The sequence below is a fragment of the Equus asinus genome, chromosome 1 (assembly GCF_041296235.1).
Source record: "Equus asinus isolate D_3611 breed Donkey chromosome 1, EquAss-T2T_v2, whole genome shotgun sequence".
Lineage (NCBI taxonomy): Eukaryota > Metazoa > Chordata > Mammalia > Perissodactyla > Equidae > Equus > Equus asinus.
The window spans coordinates 109,652,159-109,667,704 of record NC_091790.1 but is presented as its reverse complement, the minus strand read 5'-3'; the positions used below and the strand labels follow the sequence as shown (position 1 = coordinate 109,667,704).

Sequence of the window (15,546 nt, the reverse complement as noted above, 5' to 3'; positions counted from 1 at the left end):
GTTACTGGCCGTTTTACTTTCTTTAGGTCAAAAAGTGCCAAATACTTATTATCTGACTCTTTACAGAAATGCAAGAAATCTGACCCCTGCTCTAGGTAGTCAAGTGTGCGTTGGTAATGAAAGGTAAAACATTTGTGGGCTGGCCCTGTGGCCAAGTAGTTAGTTTTGTCCACAGCACTTTGGCAGCCCAGGTTCGCCGGTTCGGATCCTGGGCATGGACCTACTCCACTCATCAGCCACACTGTGGAGGCATCGCGCTTACAAAATAGAGGAACATTGGCAATGGACGTTAGCTCAGGGCAAATCTTCCTCAAGCAAAAAAGCAAACAAAAAAACCATTTGGTATCCCTGCTCTCAAGTCAGGCTAGACTTTGGAGAATACCTCTTTGTGCTAATGAAGTCAAGCTTGGCCTTGCTTTCTTCTGTGGGTACTTAATCTTTGCTAGCTTTTTAGAAATCGAATCCATTGGTCAGAAGGGCCCAGAAGTGAATGTGGATGAAACTGGTCACCTGAAGTCCATGTCCTACACAGTATGGTCAGCAGGGTCCACTCCACCCTCAGCTCCTCTGCTAGTTGCCTCCAAGTGGCTGTGGTGCTCCTCAGCACAGGTGACACCAGCAGCCCCGAGGCCTCCACCACCAGAGGGCTGCAAAGATGCCGCATATCACCAAGGGGGCCGTGGGGATCTCTGCTGACATGTTCGGATTTCTTAAGAGGAATTTTTTTTTTAATTCAAAATTTGAGGGGCCAGCTGCATGACCCAATGGTTAAGTCCGTGTGCTCTGCTTTGGCGGCTCAGGGTTTCGCTGGTTCGGATCCTGGGCACAGATGTGACACCGCTCATCAGGCCATGCTGGGGTGGCGTCCCACATAGCACAACCAGAGGCCCTCACAACTAGAATCTACAACTACGTCCTGGGGGCTTTGGGGAGAAGAAGAAGGAAAAAAAAAAAAAAGATTTGAAGTAGTAGTTGGGAAAGGAACTGAAATGGTGTATTTCTCCCCGTCCTGACAATTCCAAACTGTGACAACACTCCCTTATCCCTTCCTCTTTGGCTCCAGCCATCGGAAGTGGGAAAGAAGAAAAGGAGTAAGAGCTGATAAAGGAGGTAAAGAGAAAAGGAAGGCAGAGCCTGAGGGAAAACCATGGTCTGAAAGATTTAAAGTGTTTATATATGCTGAGCATGTATCATATATATATGCTTAAATATATAAACCTAAATAGAGTCCACCCTGTCAGGTTTGGGCAATTCCCACTAACGATCAGGGACCAGCCTGAGTCCTTACACAGGAGCTAAGAGATTAGGGAAGAACACAACAAACCAGCTGGCCTGGGGAAGCCACTCCACAGGCCTTGCAGAGGCTGGAGGTCCGTCAGCTGCTCTGCCCCAGCCCCGGCCCTCTCCTCACCCCAGGCCCCATCTCTGCGTCCAGTTTGGAGATGGGAGCAGGCCTGAGATCTGGAAGTAAAAATGACAAAATCTGCTCCTTGAAAGCTGTCACCATGGATAGGAAGAATTCTGTTTTGGTCACATCTAATGGACCGTAACACAAAGAAAAAGGTGGGTGCTCCCTCTTTTCTGGGGAGAAGGACACTTGTGGTTTCAGAATGTCACATGCCCAGAAGACTCGTCCTTGGGCGTCTATGGAGCACCTCGGACGCAGGCAACAGCTGCTCTGCTGTGGCCCCAGAAGCCACCTTTCCACAGCTTAGTGGGAGCGAAGGCCTTGGTGGCGGGTTTTCCTGGAGACAGCCAGAGCAGGAGAAGAGAAAGTGGCGGACACTTGTTTCCCGGCAGGACTTGCTGTGTGCACACGTGAGTACATTGGTTTGGGTGATACCCCCTCTGGCTCATTGGAGGCTGGTGCACACGTGCTGCTCTTGCTGTTGCCATTGCTATGTTTTCGTTTTTGTTTATCCCCGCACCCTCTCCTTTGGGAACTGCTGCTTTCCCATTCCACACAGTTCTGGCAGGCCAGTTAATTGTGTGGCTCTGGCTTTTCAGCCACAGAGGTGGTCCCTGTCGGGAGAGAGCCTCCCTGGGTCCCTCACGTCCTGCTGTGTGTGCCAAGAATGCAAAATCCTAACCACTGTTTTATCTCAGCCAGTTCTTGGGGTTGTTTACACAGCTGGTGACCTTGTGGGACAAGGGACTGTCTCCCCCTGGACAAAGAGCAGGCTTGCGTGCTATAAAAGCAGTGGCTCCCCCCAGCTCCAAGATCCTCAGCTCATTGCCTGTGTGGTCACCCTCTGGGTTATGCCATCCGGCTGCTCCCCTGAGACTCCAGGAGGCCCCACCAGAGACGCTGGTGTTCATGCTGGGTGCCATGCTCTGCATAATAAAGTCTCTAGTCTCTGATCCATCCCTTGTCTTCTGGCAGCATGCAAGAAACAGCAACCGGCTAACCTATTAGCTTGAAAGGAGGGTAAAATCTAAGCACAGAGAGGCTGGACATTTCGTTTCTGGAAATGGACCCAAACAGGTCTTCTCTGAAGTCCTTTTGAGACATTGATGTGGCTCTAGGAGAGAAAATATTGAGCATTTCCCTGAGTTTGCCGATTGTGTAGACGGTGATCTGGCACCTATAAATGTAGGAGTTTGAGTCATACTTTACACACGTAGTTGCTATGCTGTTACTCAGATCCCTCCCCATTTAGGGCTTTCGCGTGCTGTAGTTGTAACAGTGAACACTGATTGCAATGCTAACCCTCTGTGTGTCTCCCTCCCCTCCCAGCCCCCATCTCCACCTGTGTGCAATGCTGACTTTCTTCTGTTGGTGAGGGAAGCGTGTGTGGGTACAAGTGAAGTGCCCCCTCGGTTCTGAGAGCAAGCTGACCAAAGCGTAAAGTGGAGCCACCATCAAGCTGACATTTAGTAGTCCGGGGCCTGCGCAGCCCAGGGCGCACATCCACAGGCACTGAAACTGCCGTGGCATTGAACGTGAGTCTGAACAGCTCAGCGCCTGCCTCTGTGAGGACACCTGCCAGACTCCCTTCTCCCCACACGCCCGACTGGGGAGTGAACCCACCAGATGCAGTGCCTGGGGTTTGCCGTTAGGTGGACCTCTAATGACTTAATTTCCAGCAATCAGTGTGGGTTTGGGGTGGGGGTCATTTTTCCCTCAGAATTTAGGTCCTAGGCTTTAGGTAACTCAGATTTCGGTACTAGGTGAAAACTCCTGCGGTTCATTTGAGATGCCCTGACTCACACTGGTGAGTACGGTAAAGACAGCTATAAACCCAGGTTTCGTTGGTGGGGGTGTTCTTTAGTGAATTGTTCACCTGCGGGCTGGGTGAGTCCTGTTGTACTTCACCTGCTCAGAAGGGCACCTTTTTGTACTTTTCATAAGGTGCCACATGTCCTGATGCTGGCTCTGGTTTGGGGCCACCAGGAGAAGAGCAGAAGTCTCGTGCCCAACCCCCCGCCCTCCAATCACTGAGACAACACCAGCAGCCACTTACCTGGAGATGCGCTGTTAGAGGAGAGAAAATGAAAGCCACGCCCTGTGCCGTCGGTTTCTGTTCCAGCTGATGGAAATCCCTGACTGATGAATGAAAACTAGAGGAAAAGCTCCAAGAGAACAGAACCGGGAGAGACGCTTTCCCCCCCCGCCCCGAGGAGCACGGGGCGATGCGTCTGGCCTGGGTTCGAGGTGCAAACCTGTTATCTCGTTCTGTGCCCCTGAGCCAGTCACTCTGCCCCCCAAGGCCCACTGTCAAGGCAGGACCACCACACTCTGACTCCCCCATGCCCACAACTGTCGTGATGTCCTCCTGCTGTGCCGTGGGCCCCAGGACCCAGGTATCAGAAGCACAGATTTCCACCTCCCTCGCAGTTGCAGGCTGGGGGACAAAGGAGCACCCCTCTGGTGGGATAGGCACAGTTCCAAAAGGAAATAAGTAGCTGAAGTTATTTCACGCACACCACAGCTCAAAGTCTGATGACACGCGGCCAATCCCTCTGCAGCGAGGCCTTTGAAAATCGCAGTGTCCCCGGGAAGAGCCTCAGACACCTGCTGTGTCATTTCCAAGACTGTCTTCTCCAGGTAAGCATGGCGGAAAGGAGGCCCGCCCATAGCACGGAGGGATTTTCGGCCAGATTTTTATTTTTTCTGCAGATAGCTTTTGACGTTTACTTTAATTCTCTTTATTGTGAACTGAAACAACCATATAGAAAAGTATATGAAACATAAGGTACAGCTTAATTTTTGTCTCGTATGAAGTAAACGCCTTCTCAGTTCAGGAGATCACCAGCTGCGCGCCCCCCGGAGCCCTCGCGCGCATCCCTTCTGGGCTGCGGTTCCCCTTTTCAAAGGTGATCGCTGGGCCTCCTTTTATGCTCATTCACTTCTTTGCTTTTCTTTAAAATTTTACTACTTAAATATACATCCATGGACACTGTTGTTTGATTTTTCCCTGTTGTTGAAATTTTTTAGAAGTGCATCCATCCGGTGTGTGTTCTTTACGTCTGGCTTTCGTTCTTTATGTTGGTTTTGACCAGCGTGATGTTTGCGAGACGCGGTCACATTGCACACGGCTGTCGTTAATTCAGCGTATAGCATCGTACTGTGTGAATAATCAACCCGTTTTTACAAATTCACTTGATTGTGGACATTTGCTTGTTACCAGTGAGGGGATCCTATGAAGACATCTGCGTTCTCCTCGATGCCTCCGTGTACCCACATTTAAGCAGAGTAGATATGTTGGGTTAGAACTGCCGGGGCGTGGGGTACGTTCCTTCGACTTGACTAGATGATGCCCAAGTGATTCCACTGATTTATGCTCCCATAGCTGTGGTGAGTGGTCTCTGTGCTCCACATTCTCACCGGCATCCAGTGATGCCAATCTTTGCAAATGTAGCTTTTCTGTTGGCGTGCTTTGTGTGTGTGTGTGTGTGTGAATCTGAAATAGTGGGTGGCCTTCTTAAGACAAATCACTTGGTCTTTAGAAGTGGGCGACTGACTAAGAGGCTGTTTTGAGGCCCCTTCTGGGGGCTGCACCCTGGAGAGAGAATGAGCTCAGGAGTCAGGTTTTGGGGTTCAATCCTGGGTATACTACCTACTAGCCGTGTGACCCCAGGCAAGTTAGTTAACCTCCCCCACCTCAATTTCCTCATCAGTAAAATGGGATAATAGTCTCTACATCCTGGGTGTGTGTGAGGATTAAATGAGATACTACATGAAAAGGACCTGCCTGGAATACGCACGTGGTTCATGTTAGCCATTATTATCCTTGAGAAGAATTCTCCCCTCCGAGGGCTTTGAGACTCACCCAGGAGAATGGCAAAAACATCATGCCTTTTGCGTTTCCGAGGTGCTTTACTTGTTGCAGACTCTGCAGGCTGGTCCTAATGTTAGCACTGCCCCTCAGCAGCGTGAGGGAAAGCAGGTGGTTTGTGTCCTTGACTGAAAATTACCTAAAGTGCTCAACTCCTCCGATCCTTTGAACTCAACGTCTCCGAGGTCACAGACATTACAAATGGAGAGTCAGAGGCACAGCAGGGGCCCCTTCTAGACTGTTCAACAGCAGTTTTGAGTCAGCCCTCTCCTACTTGTTGGTGTAGTGGGGTACTTACACACTTTGCTCAGGTCGGGGGTGTATGCATGGCCTCAAGGAGAGGTGGGTGGTTCGGGCTGCTGTGTATGGAGGGGAGAAGCGTGCAGTTTATGTTGAGTTTACTAAGGAACCAGAGTGAAAGCCCAGTGGAGCACACACCTCTAACATGCTGGAGAGCAGCTCGAGAGCGAGAAACCTCTGGAGCGCACTGGATGGGGTGAAAGCCTGGGGAGGAGGGGAGAGACGCGATCCTGGGAAAGTTGAGGGGCTGGGGTGGGGGAACCTAAGGAGATCGTTGGTGTGAGTCAGAATGGTCTGCATGCCCAGGGGCAGCCAGCCAGCCAGCCCGCCACGGTCCCAAGCCATGCCTGTTGATACCTGTGCAGAGAAGTAGCTTTGGCTGTTCTGGCCTCAAGGCATCCTCTGGAGGGCACTACCACCTCGAAAGCCCTTCTAGAAACAGAGAGGGAAGTGGTGCTATGGAGGGACAGTCAGAGGTCCAGGACCTGGGTGGAGCTGCACAGAGCAGAGGCTGCCCTTGCTACACTGAAATGGAAAGATGTTTGCCGTGCACTATAAACCGGTGCAATTATACAATGACAGGTGCATGATTGCACCTGTAGCATGATGCCATCTAACAACAGATGTCTATCTAAAAGGGTCCGGGAGGTATCTCAGTGGCATTAAAAGGAATTCTCTCTGGGTAGAATTACTGGTTCTTTTTATCTCCCTCTATTTCTGTATTTATTATGTATCTGCAGATTTTTCTGGTTAAATGAGTTTTTATGTTACTTTTGTAATTAGACTAAAAGGAGCAGGAACATTACCAGGATGTCTCGTTTAAACTAACTCGTTGCGGGTGGGGAGGGAGGTGAATTCATGGATTCTTGTTAAAGTCAGCATTCATGATTAAGCTCCACTCATATTATGCGTGTAGTAAGTGTCATCTACTTACATGCCTGTAATGTGTTCCCGTCCACACGTTGGTCACTGACTAGCTGATAAGATGTGAGGTTCACTCCCGTTTGGGGGCAAGGCCAAAAGATCCCCCTGACCCCTCGCTCAAAGGTTCTGGCTAAGGTTATTTCCATGGCAATGAGGGAAAAAAATAAGCCAGAAGATGTGTATCTGGATTGGGGAAAGGCGAGGTGCATCTTTCTTCTGTCTGATTTTCCTTGGTGTCCGGCAGTGACGTTGTTCGTTTGGCGCTGGTCATGGTTGCCTCTTGCCCCTGACGGGGGTTGCCGATGTCAAGGACTTGAGAGAATAAATCCCTAATCTTCTTAAGTACCCAAAGGAGGGAGGAGTCCAGGGCTGGTATGGTGGCCCCAACAGGTCATCAGTGCACAGGCCCCTCCTGTTCCTGCCCCATGCCCCTCAGTGGGTGGCTCCTGGCACTGAGCTCGCAGGACCACGATGGGATCTTCAGCCGCTGTGTCCTCATTTCAGCTGCAACTGGACAGGGGAAAGGCGCCTTCCAAGAGGCCTCACCGAGGTTGCCCTCGTATTTGGTAACACCCAACCTGCACAAGAGGCTTGGAATGCAGTTGATTTTATTTATTTATACATATATATAAAATCTGCCCCATTGCGCAAGACTTCTGTTACAAAAGGAGAAAGAACAGACCCTGGGCAGGCAACAAGCAGTATCAGTTTAAAGCCTTGCTTTTTTCAGCAAAGTCCGTCATTTATAAGTGCTCCAGAGATTTCAGGATCAAGGCAGATTTATGGAAAAAATCGGAAAGCCAAAGGCGCCATAAAGAGTCCCACGGGAACAGTCTACTCAACAAGATGGTTTGTCAGCAGTTGGTCAGCCAGCGTCTCCTCCAGTCCCCTGAGGGCTCAGCGTGGCAGCCCCACCACTCAGCTGGCACTGTCAGTGGCGCACAGTTGTCAGTGCAGGTGATCCATGGAAAGCGAGCACAAGAGCAGACAGTCCTTGTCCGTCATCTCCATATTTCCCTCTGCCCTCCTACAGTGGGACGTTCTTCTGACAGTCACTGAAGTTGCTGACATGGTTGGCATTGCAGTTTCTAGAGGGAACCCTCCACCCTTCTAGTGGGGAGGAGCTCCTGGAGCAGTGAGACCCAGAGACCCCCAGTGGCCAGAGATGGGCTTCTTGTAAGACCAATGCTTGGAGTAAAAGGGTCGTGGAATTCCCTTTTTAAACATGTCCTTCTTAAAATTCGGAATAAAATTTGTGCTAATATATGTTATCTGGGCCTGAAATGAGTATAATCTCTCTTAAAACCAGAGTGGGTCAGCCTTTAACTAGAAAGAGTCTGCTGACCAGAATTAAGTAAGGAGGGGACAGTCCACAGGGGAAAAGATAAGGCTGCTCCAAAGACTGTCCCCGCTCTCAGAGAACGGTGGGGAGCTGCCCCTCAGGGACTTCCTGGGAAGAAACGTGTTCAAAAGGAAGGTGGTTTCACAGGAGGCCGGTTTTGAGGTGGGAGGAAGGTCTCTTCAGGAGGTTCCATCAAAGGAAACTGAGTCTCTGGCAGCCCCTCTGGCTGCCTCCCCTGCAGCGGTCTGAACTCTGAACAAGTGCAGACCTTATCAGGGCTTTGAGATCCAAGAGGTTGTGAAGCTTTGCTTAATTCTCTCTAACTCTGGAAACCTTCTGCCTTGAAATGGGACATTTCCCTGGGTCAACTGCCCCTAATTCAGCTCGAAAATGCCTTCTGGAGTCCCGCAGCAGGTCCCCGCCCTTCCCTCGGCCCTCTGCTGGAATGTGCTGCCAGCATCACTACAGTCGCTCCTCAGAGCTTTCTAGGGCTCTTGGCCAGTTCTTGGTACTTCTTTTTGGTCTACAACAGAGAGAAGCTGATGAGCAAGTTATAGACTTTTGTGACTTATTACTGAGTACTAAGTAAAATCAATGCTCTATTACAGAATGAGCAACGTGACTGTCAAATAAGCAACTGATAAAGACAGTCAACTGAACTTAATGATCAACTGAGAAAGAAAAGCCCAATTTCTTGTACTTAAAAAAATGCTTATTGAGGCTGTACTACCCGAGATATCCTGCTCATCCTTAGAGGGACACAGAGAATGTGCTGAACGGTTTTTCTCTTTGCAGCGAGTTTATAATCCTCTCATCCAGGGGCAGGGGAAGTAATTATAAAATAAGACGGATCGAGATAAATCCCATGAAGAGAGTACCAGACAGTGATGGGGCTCAGAGGAAGGAGAGCCCAGATTATCAGGGGAGGGCTTGGGGAAGCAGCAAATGCAGGTGGCCGGCAGGAAGCGTGAGTGTTCCAATGGGTCGTGTTTGGGATCCGGGAGTGGTCCAGGGTGTCCTGAGATTAGAGCACATACAGAGGGGCAGGAAGAAGCTGGAGAAGGCAGGCAGGAATTTATTCTTTCTTTTCCTCTTTATTCTAGGTTTTGGTATTATTTGAAGTTCGTGGTTAATAAACTGAATTCACTTACTGTCACTCTAACTCTATGTACATATATATATATATATATATATATATATATATACACACACACACAAGTATAAAAGACCTATATATATCTGTACCCATATGTTTCTAAAAGAATGGTATAAAGTTTCCTTGGGTTTCCTAGGGACGAATCTGGAAATCTAACAAATGTTTCATATGGGATTGAACCAATAAAGACCATGCACTGAGATAATATCTTGAGATATGAATAATTTTCCCCACCTTATTCATCTTTTTATAAACTTAAACCAGCTAAGAAAACTACACAAAAGTACAGCTTAATGAATCATTATGAGGTGAATGTCACCTCGTGGCAGCACCCAGACCCGACGGCCTCCCTTAGCCCCAAGAAACCAGTGTTCTTATACAGCAGTTTCTTCCTTGCATTTCTTTCTTGCTGGTCATCCAAGTGTGTGATTCTAGCCACTGTATTCTAGCAGTGTCTCCCCCTAGTAAAAATGATTTGATATGTCCCTCAAGCCATTTTTAATCTTTAGCTTCCCTCCATCCCTTTCTCTTCCTTAAAATGTGTTGGTTGAGGACCCGGGCACTTGACTGTGGTTTGGATCTTGTGATTGTGTGTGTGTGTGTGTGTGTTGTCTCTTGTGTTCCTCTGCCCTCGGTATTCCCTGCAGATTGCCAGCCGAATCCAGAGACTGGATCACACTTGGGTTTGAACCCTTTGGCAAGACGCTAGGCAAGAGGCTTCTTCTATCTCATAACCTCTTACGTGTGATGTTAGCAGCCAGTGGTTATCAATGCCTAGATCCACTAATTTGTTGGGCCTTGTGAAACGATATTCTGAAACCGTCCTTTCTTTTCCATGTCATTTATTAGTTAGACTACATCTTTAAGGAGATGCTTTCCCATGACCGTGGTTCTTTACAGAAAGGTAATGCTAACATCCTTCCCAATCCTGGGAGACTCAAATGCTAAGCCTGACCCCTTAGCAGTCAGCTCTCATAGGACTTTGCAAAGCCCAAGCTGGCCCCAGAAACACCACACTTGTTCTGGCACTGGAGACTTATGGACCCAGAATCAAAGGCCCCTTATGCTCCTGGTCACCCCCTCTCCATGGGGTGGGATAGCTGTTTCTGTTCATATAGCAGGTTAGATACTCTGAATGATTTTCTAGTTGTAAGACACCAAAACACTAGGTAAATATTTTTAAAATGTGTTGTCGAGCTTCCCTAAGATAAATCTGCAGAGGTCAAAAAAATGAAAGGGAAGCAGGAATCTTGTAAGGTAATTGAATGACAAAACTGGTTTCTGCACAGAGGGTTTCTGCTAAGGTGTGGAGACTTTGAGCTTCCTTGTCGATAGTTGCAGGGAGCCCAAGGGGTAGGGGATAAGTCTAGGGCATGCCCAAGGGAAGTTTATGCGAGGAGACCCTTCTGCAGAAGGATGGGAACCCAACAGGCTATAAACCTGACGTGCTGCAGGGGCCGACAAGGAGACCTGACTGTTTCAATCTTGGCACCAGATGGAAGGGAATAAAAAAATCTCTCCTGAGAATTTGTGATGACAAGCTGGCTCTGAGTTGTGGTCCAAATTTATGTACCCTGTGTGGTTAAGAAAAAACCCTCAAACACAATTAAATTTAGAGTGGTTCTCCGTTGGTAGTGCCTCCAGGGAAATGGCAGAATCGAACATAAACCTTTTCTGGAGGAATGCAACCTCAGCAGCAGCTTCAGAGATTTTCTATAGAGAATTTCTTTGCTTCTAAGTAAGTGAGTGGTTCAAGGTCAAAAATTAAAAACAAAAAGGGGAAAGGAAGGAAGTACGCGACTGAAGTCCAATTGAAAAAATAGATATCAGAGACAGATCCTAAAGATGCTGGGTGTTGGAATTACCAGATACAAACTATAAAAGACATTTAATGTGTTTAAATAAAAGAAGATTGGAAATGTGATTGGAAAAGAGATTTTAAGGAATGTCCAAATAAATTTGAAAAAGAAGCAAATAGAATATCTGGCAATAAAAAATTAATAATTAAAAATAAAAATTCCAAAGATGGTTTAAATATCAGATTTTAGATGATGCTGAAGAGACAAATAGCAAACTGGAAAATAAATTCAAGGAATTAGCCATAATGCAGATCAGAGGGACAAAGACAAGAAAAGAGAGAGGTGACACGACTTGGAGGAGAGAGAGGATCGAACAGGTGCCAGCCAGAGCTCTAGAAGGAGACACCATCAATGTCAGCAAGGCAACATTCAAAGAGACAAGGGCTCAGAATTTCCCAAATCTGATGAAAGCAACCAATCCTCATATTCAGGAAGTTCAAAAATTCACAAGTATAGATAAAAAGAAATCCACCCAGATACATTATAAGCAAACCATAGAATGCCAATATAAAGAGGAGATCTTAAAAATAGCTGTATTAAAAAGGAATAGCAATTAGAGAAGCCCGATTCTTTATTTTTTTTAAAGATTGGCACCTGAGCTAACATCTGTTGCCAATCTTTTGTTTTCTTTCTCCCCAAAGCCCCCCAGTACATAGTTGTATATTCTAGTTGTAGGTCCTTCTAGTTGTGCTGTGTGAGACACCTCCTCAGCATGGCTTGACGAGTGGTGCTAGGTCTGCGCCCAGGATCTGAACTGGTGAAACCCTGGGCCACTGAAGTGGAGCGTGCAAACTTAACCACTCGGTCATGGCTGGTCCCAAGCCCGATTCTTAACAGCAAAAATGGAAGCCAGAAGACAGTGGCATGATAGCTTCAATTTGCTAGTAGAAAATAACTTTCAAGCTATAATTCTATATTCACAGATTATTTCTCAAGTATTAGGACAAAGAGATTTTCAGAGAAACAGAATTTGAGAGTTTGCCAACAAACCTTCACCAGAAGCGAATTAAAGGATAAACTTTAGGAAGAGAGGAAAGTTTACAGACATGCAGAAAAGAATGATGAACAAAGATAATGGTAAATCTGTGGATATACATAAACTAATGTTGGCCCCTTAAAATAATGATGTTAATAAGTGTGTATTTGCTGAGCCAAATCAAAATAGGAACCAAAATACTGAACAAAAATAGTTTATAAGTTATAAGTGTGTGATTGGAGTTAAAATATTCTATCCTTCTTGTATTATTTGGGAGGTTAGATATTGATTAACTTTAGTCTCTAAAAATATGCATCTTAAAAATTCTGGGGGTAATCATTAAAAGAAAACAGGGAGAGAGAAGTAAATGGACTATAATCTAGGTAAAAGACAAAGAATGTCAGACTGGATTAAAAATAAATAAAACCATACTTTTAAATGACACAAAAATGTCCAGAGTCAAAGGATAGAAAAGCTGGTTATTGCATAATGGTTAAAGACCTACTTCACTGGGAAGTTGTTATAATTCTAAACTTTTGTGTGCCTGATAACACAGCATTGCAATACTTAAAATGATAAATCTACCAGGAGAAAGTGACAAACCCATCATTACAGTGTAAGATTTTAACACATCACTTTCTATAAGTTTTGAATCAAGCAGGCAAAAATCAGTAAGACATGAGATTTGAACAGCACGATGAGCAAGCATTACATAAAGAACATATATGAACAACTGGAGAATACCCATCTTTCTTTTTAGAACATAAGGAATTTAATAAATTGCCCGCGTGGTGGATCACAAGCCTAGCTTTTACAAATTTCAAAGATTCGATATCATGCAGAATATTCTCTGACAACTATCCAATTGTGAGATATAAATAGCAAACACTAAAAGTCCCTCTGTATCATTCAGGGAATCAAAAAATCTCTAGCTATTTTTACTGCTCATCAAACCACGGTGAGGCAGCATCCCACATGCCACAACTAGAAGGACCCACAACGAAGAATACACAACTATGTACCGGGGGGCTTTGGGGAGAAAAAGGAAAAATAAAATCTTTAAAAAAAAAATCTCTAGCTATTTTAGGCAGAAAAGGACTCAGTACTGGGAATTAGGTGATTACAAAATTGTTGGAGGGGATGGAGAAGTGAACTTTAGGTGGGGCTTCCAGAGGTGGTTTCCAGAACAAAAGCCCTGATTGGGACCGCCTTGACCTCTGCCAAGGCAGTGAGATGGAACCAGGGGATGCTGGCGGGGCCCTATGGTAGTCTGTGGCAGCCCGGGATATTCTGAATTGAAGAATAGACCATCAGGCTGCAATCCAGGCATCAGGAACCAGCCCCTGCTGCTGTCAGAACTGTCTCCCTACACCATGAAGCCAGGGACCGGACACGAGAACCCCGAATTCCGTGCTCCTGCCCTCAAAACTAACTCTCAACACTCAAAATCTCTATCTTTTTATCGAGGCACCAGGATGCTGCTGAAGAGAAACCACATGTTCCACAACCTTATCTGTCAGGAGGAAGATGATGGTTACTTCTTGTTTTGTAATCTCTCCCCCAGAATTATTGAGATATCATTGATGTATAACATTATGTAAATTTAAAGTGACAGCCTGTTGATTTGATACTTACATTTTGCAAAATGATTACCACAAGATCGTTAGCTAACACCTCCATTGTCGTATGATTACCATTTCTTTCTCGTGGTGAGAACATTTAAAATCTACACTCTCAGCAACTTTCCAGTATACAATGTAGTATTGTTAACTATAATCACCGTCCTGTACATTACATTTCCAGAATTTATTCGTCTTACAACTGGAAGTTTGTACTCTTTGATCAACATCTCCCCATTTCACCTACCCGCCAGCCCCTGGTAACCATCCTTTTACTCTCAGTTTCTATGAGTTTGGCTTTTTTTACACTCCACATATAAGTGATTTCATGCAGTATTTGTTTCTCTGACTCATTTCACTTAGCATAATGCCCTTAGTTCCATCCACATTGCTGCAAATGGCAAGATTTTCTTCTTTCTGATGACTGAATAATATTCCATTGTGTGTGTATATATATATATATATATATATATATATATACACCACATCTTCTTTATCCATTCATCCATCGATGGATGCTTAGGTTGTTTCCAAATCTGGGCTATTGTGAATGCTGCTGCAATGAACATGGGAGTGCAGACACCTCTTCGAGATCCTGTTTTCATCTCCTTTGGATACATTCCCCCAGAAGTGAGATTCCTGTGTCATAGGGTAGTTTTATTTTTAATTTCTTGGGGAGCCTCTATGCTGTTTTCCATCGTGGCTGCACCAATTTACTTTCTCACCAACAGTGCACAAGGGTTCCCTTTTCTCCACATCCTTGGTAACACATCTCCAGTCTTTTTGATGGTAGCCATTCTAACAGATGTGGGGTGATACCTCATTGTGGTTTTGATTTACATTTTCCTGGTGATTAGTGATGTTGAACATCTTTTCATGGACCTCTTGGCCATTTTGATGTCACCTTCGAAAAAAATGTCTCTTCAGTTTCTCTGCCCATTTTTTAATAGGATTGTTTTTTTGCTCATAAGTTGTTGAGTTGTATGAGTTCCTTATATATTTTGCATATTAACCCCTTATCAGACATGATTGGCAAATATTTTCTCCTATTCTACAGGTTGCCTATTTATTTTGTTGATGGTTTCCTTTGCTGTGCAGAAGCTTTTAGTTTGATGTAATCCTACTTGTTTCTTCTTTGCTTGTGTTGCCTTTTTTGGTGTCAAATTAAAAAAATCATTGCCAAAACCAACGTCAAGGAGTTTCCCCTATGTTTTCTTCAAGGAGTTTTATGGTTTCAGGTCTTATGTTCAAGTCTTTAATCCATTTCGAGTTGATTTTTGAGCATGCTGTATGATAGTGGACCAGTTTCATTCTTTTACATGTGGCTGTCCAGTTTTCCCAGCACCAATTATTGAAGAGACAATCCTTTCCCCATTGTATATTCTTGACTCCTTTGTCAATTAATATATATGTATATATATTGGTTTATTTCTGGGCTCTCTTTTCTGTTCCATTGATTGATGTGTCTGTTTTTATGCCAGTACCATACTGTTTGGTTACTATAGCTTTGTAACATAGTTTGAAATCAGGAAGTGCTGTGACTCTAGCTTTGTTCTTCTTTTTCAGGATTGCTTTGGCTATTCGGGTGTTTTGTGGTTCCATACAAATTTTAGGATTGTTTGTTCTATTTCTGTGAAAAATTACCTTGGATTTTCATAGGGATTGCATTGAATCTGTAGATTGCTTTGGGTAGTACGGATGTTTTAACAATATTAATTCTTCCAATCCATTAGCATGGAACATCTTTCTATTGTGAATTCCTCAATTTATTTCATCAGTGTCTTATAGTTTTCAGTGTAAAGGTCTTTCACCTCCTTGGTTAAATTTATTCCTGAGTATTTTATTCTTCTTGATACAGTTGTGAATGGGATTGTTTTTGTAATTTCTCTGTCTACTAGTTTGTCATTAGTGTATAGAAAGGCAACTAATTTTTGTATATTGGTTTTTGTATTGAGCAACTTTGCTGAATTCGTTTATTATTTCTAACTGTTTTTTGGTGAGTCCTTAGGATTTTCTTTATATAATATGTCATCTGCAAATAGAGATCATTTTACTTCTTCCTTTCTGAATTGGATGCCTTTTATTTCTTAT

General features: G+C 45.0%; 1 long non-coding RNA gene across 1 annotated transcript in view; it reads left to right on the top strand.

The window, feature by feature from the left end:
• The first annotated feature begins 3,080 nt into the window (after window positions 1-3,080).
• Window positions 3,081-15,546, top strand: part of LOC123285705 (uncharacterized) — a 106,929-nt gene continuing 94,463 nt past the window's right edge. The window contains exons 1-3 of the long non-coding RNA XR_011502041.1: window positions 3,081-3,215; window positions 3,353-3,804; window positions 3,933-4,048. This is a non-coding gene — a long non-coding RNA (uncharacterized lncRNA). The remainder of the gene's footprint in view (window positions 3,216-3,352; window positions 3,805-3,932; window positions 4,049-15,546) is intronic.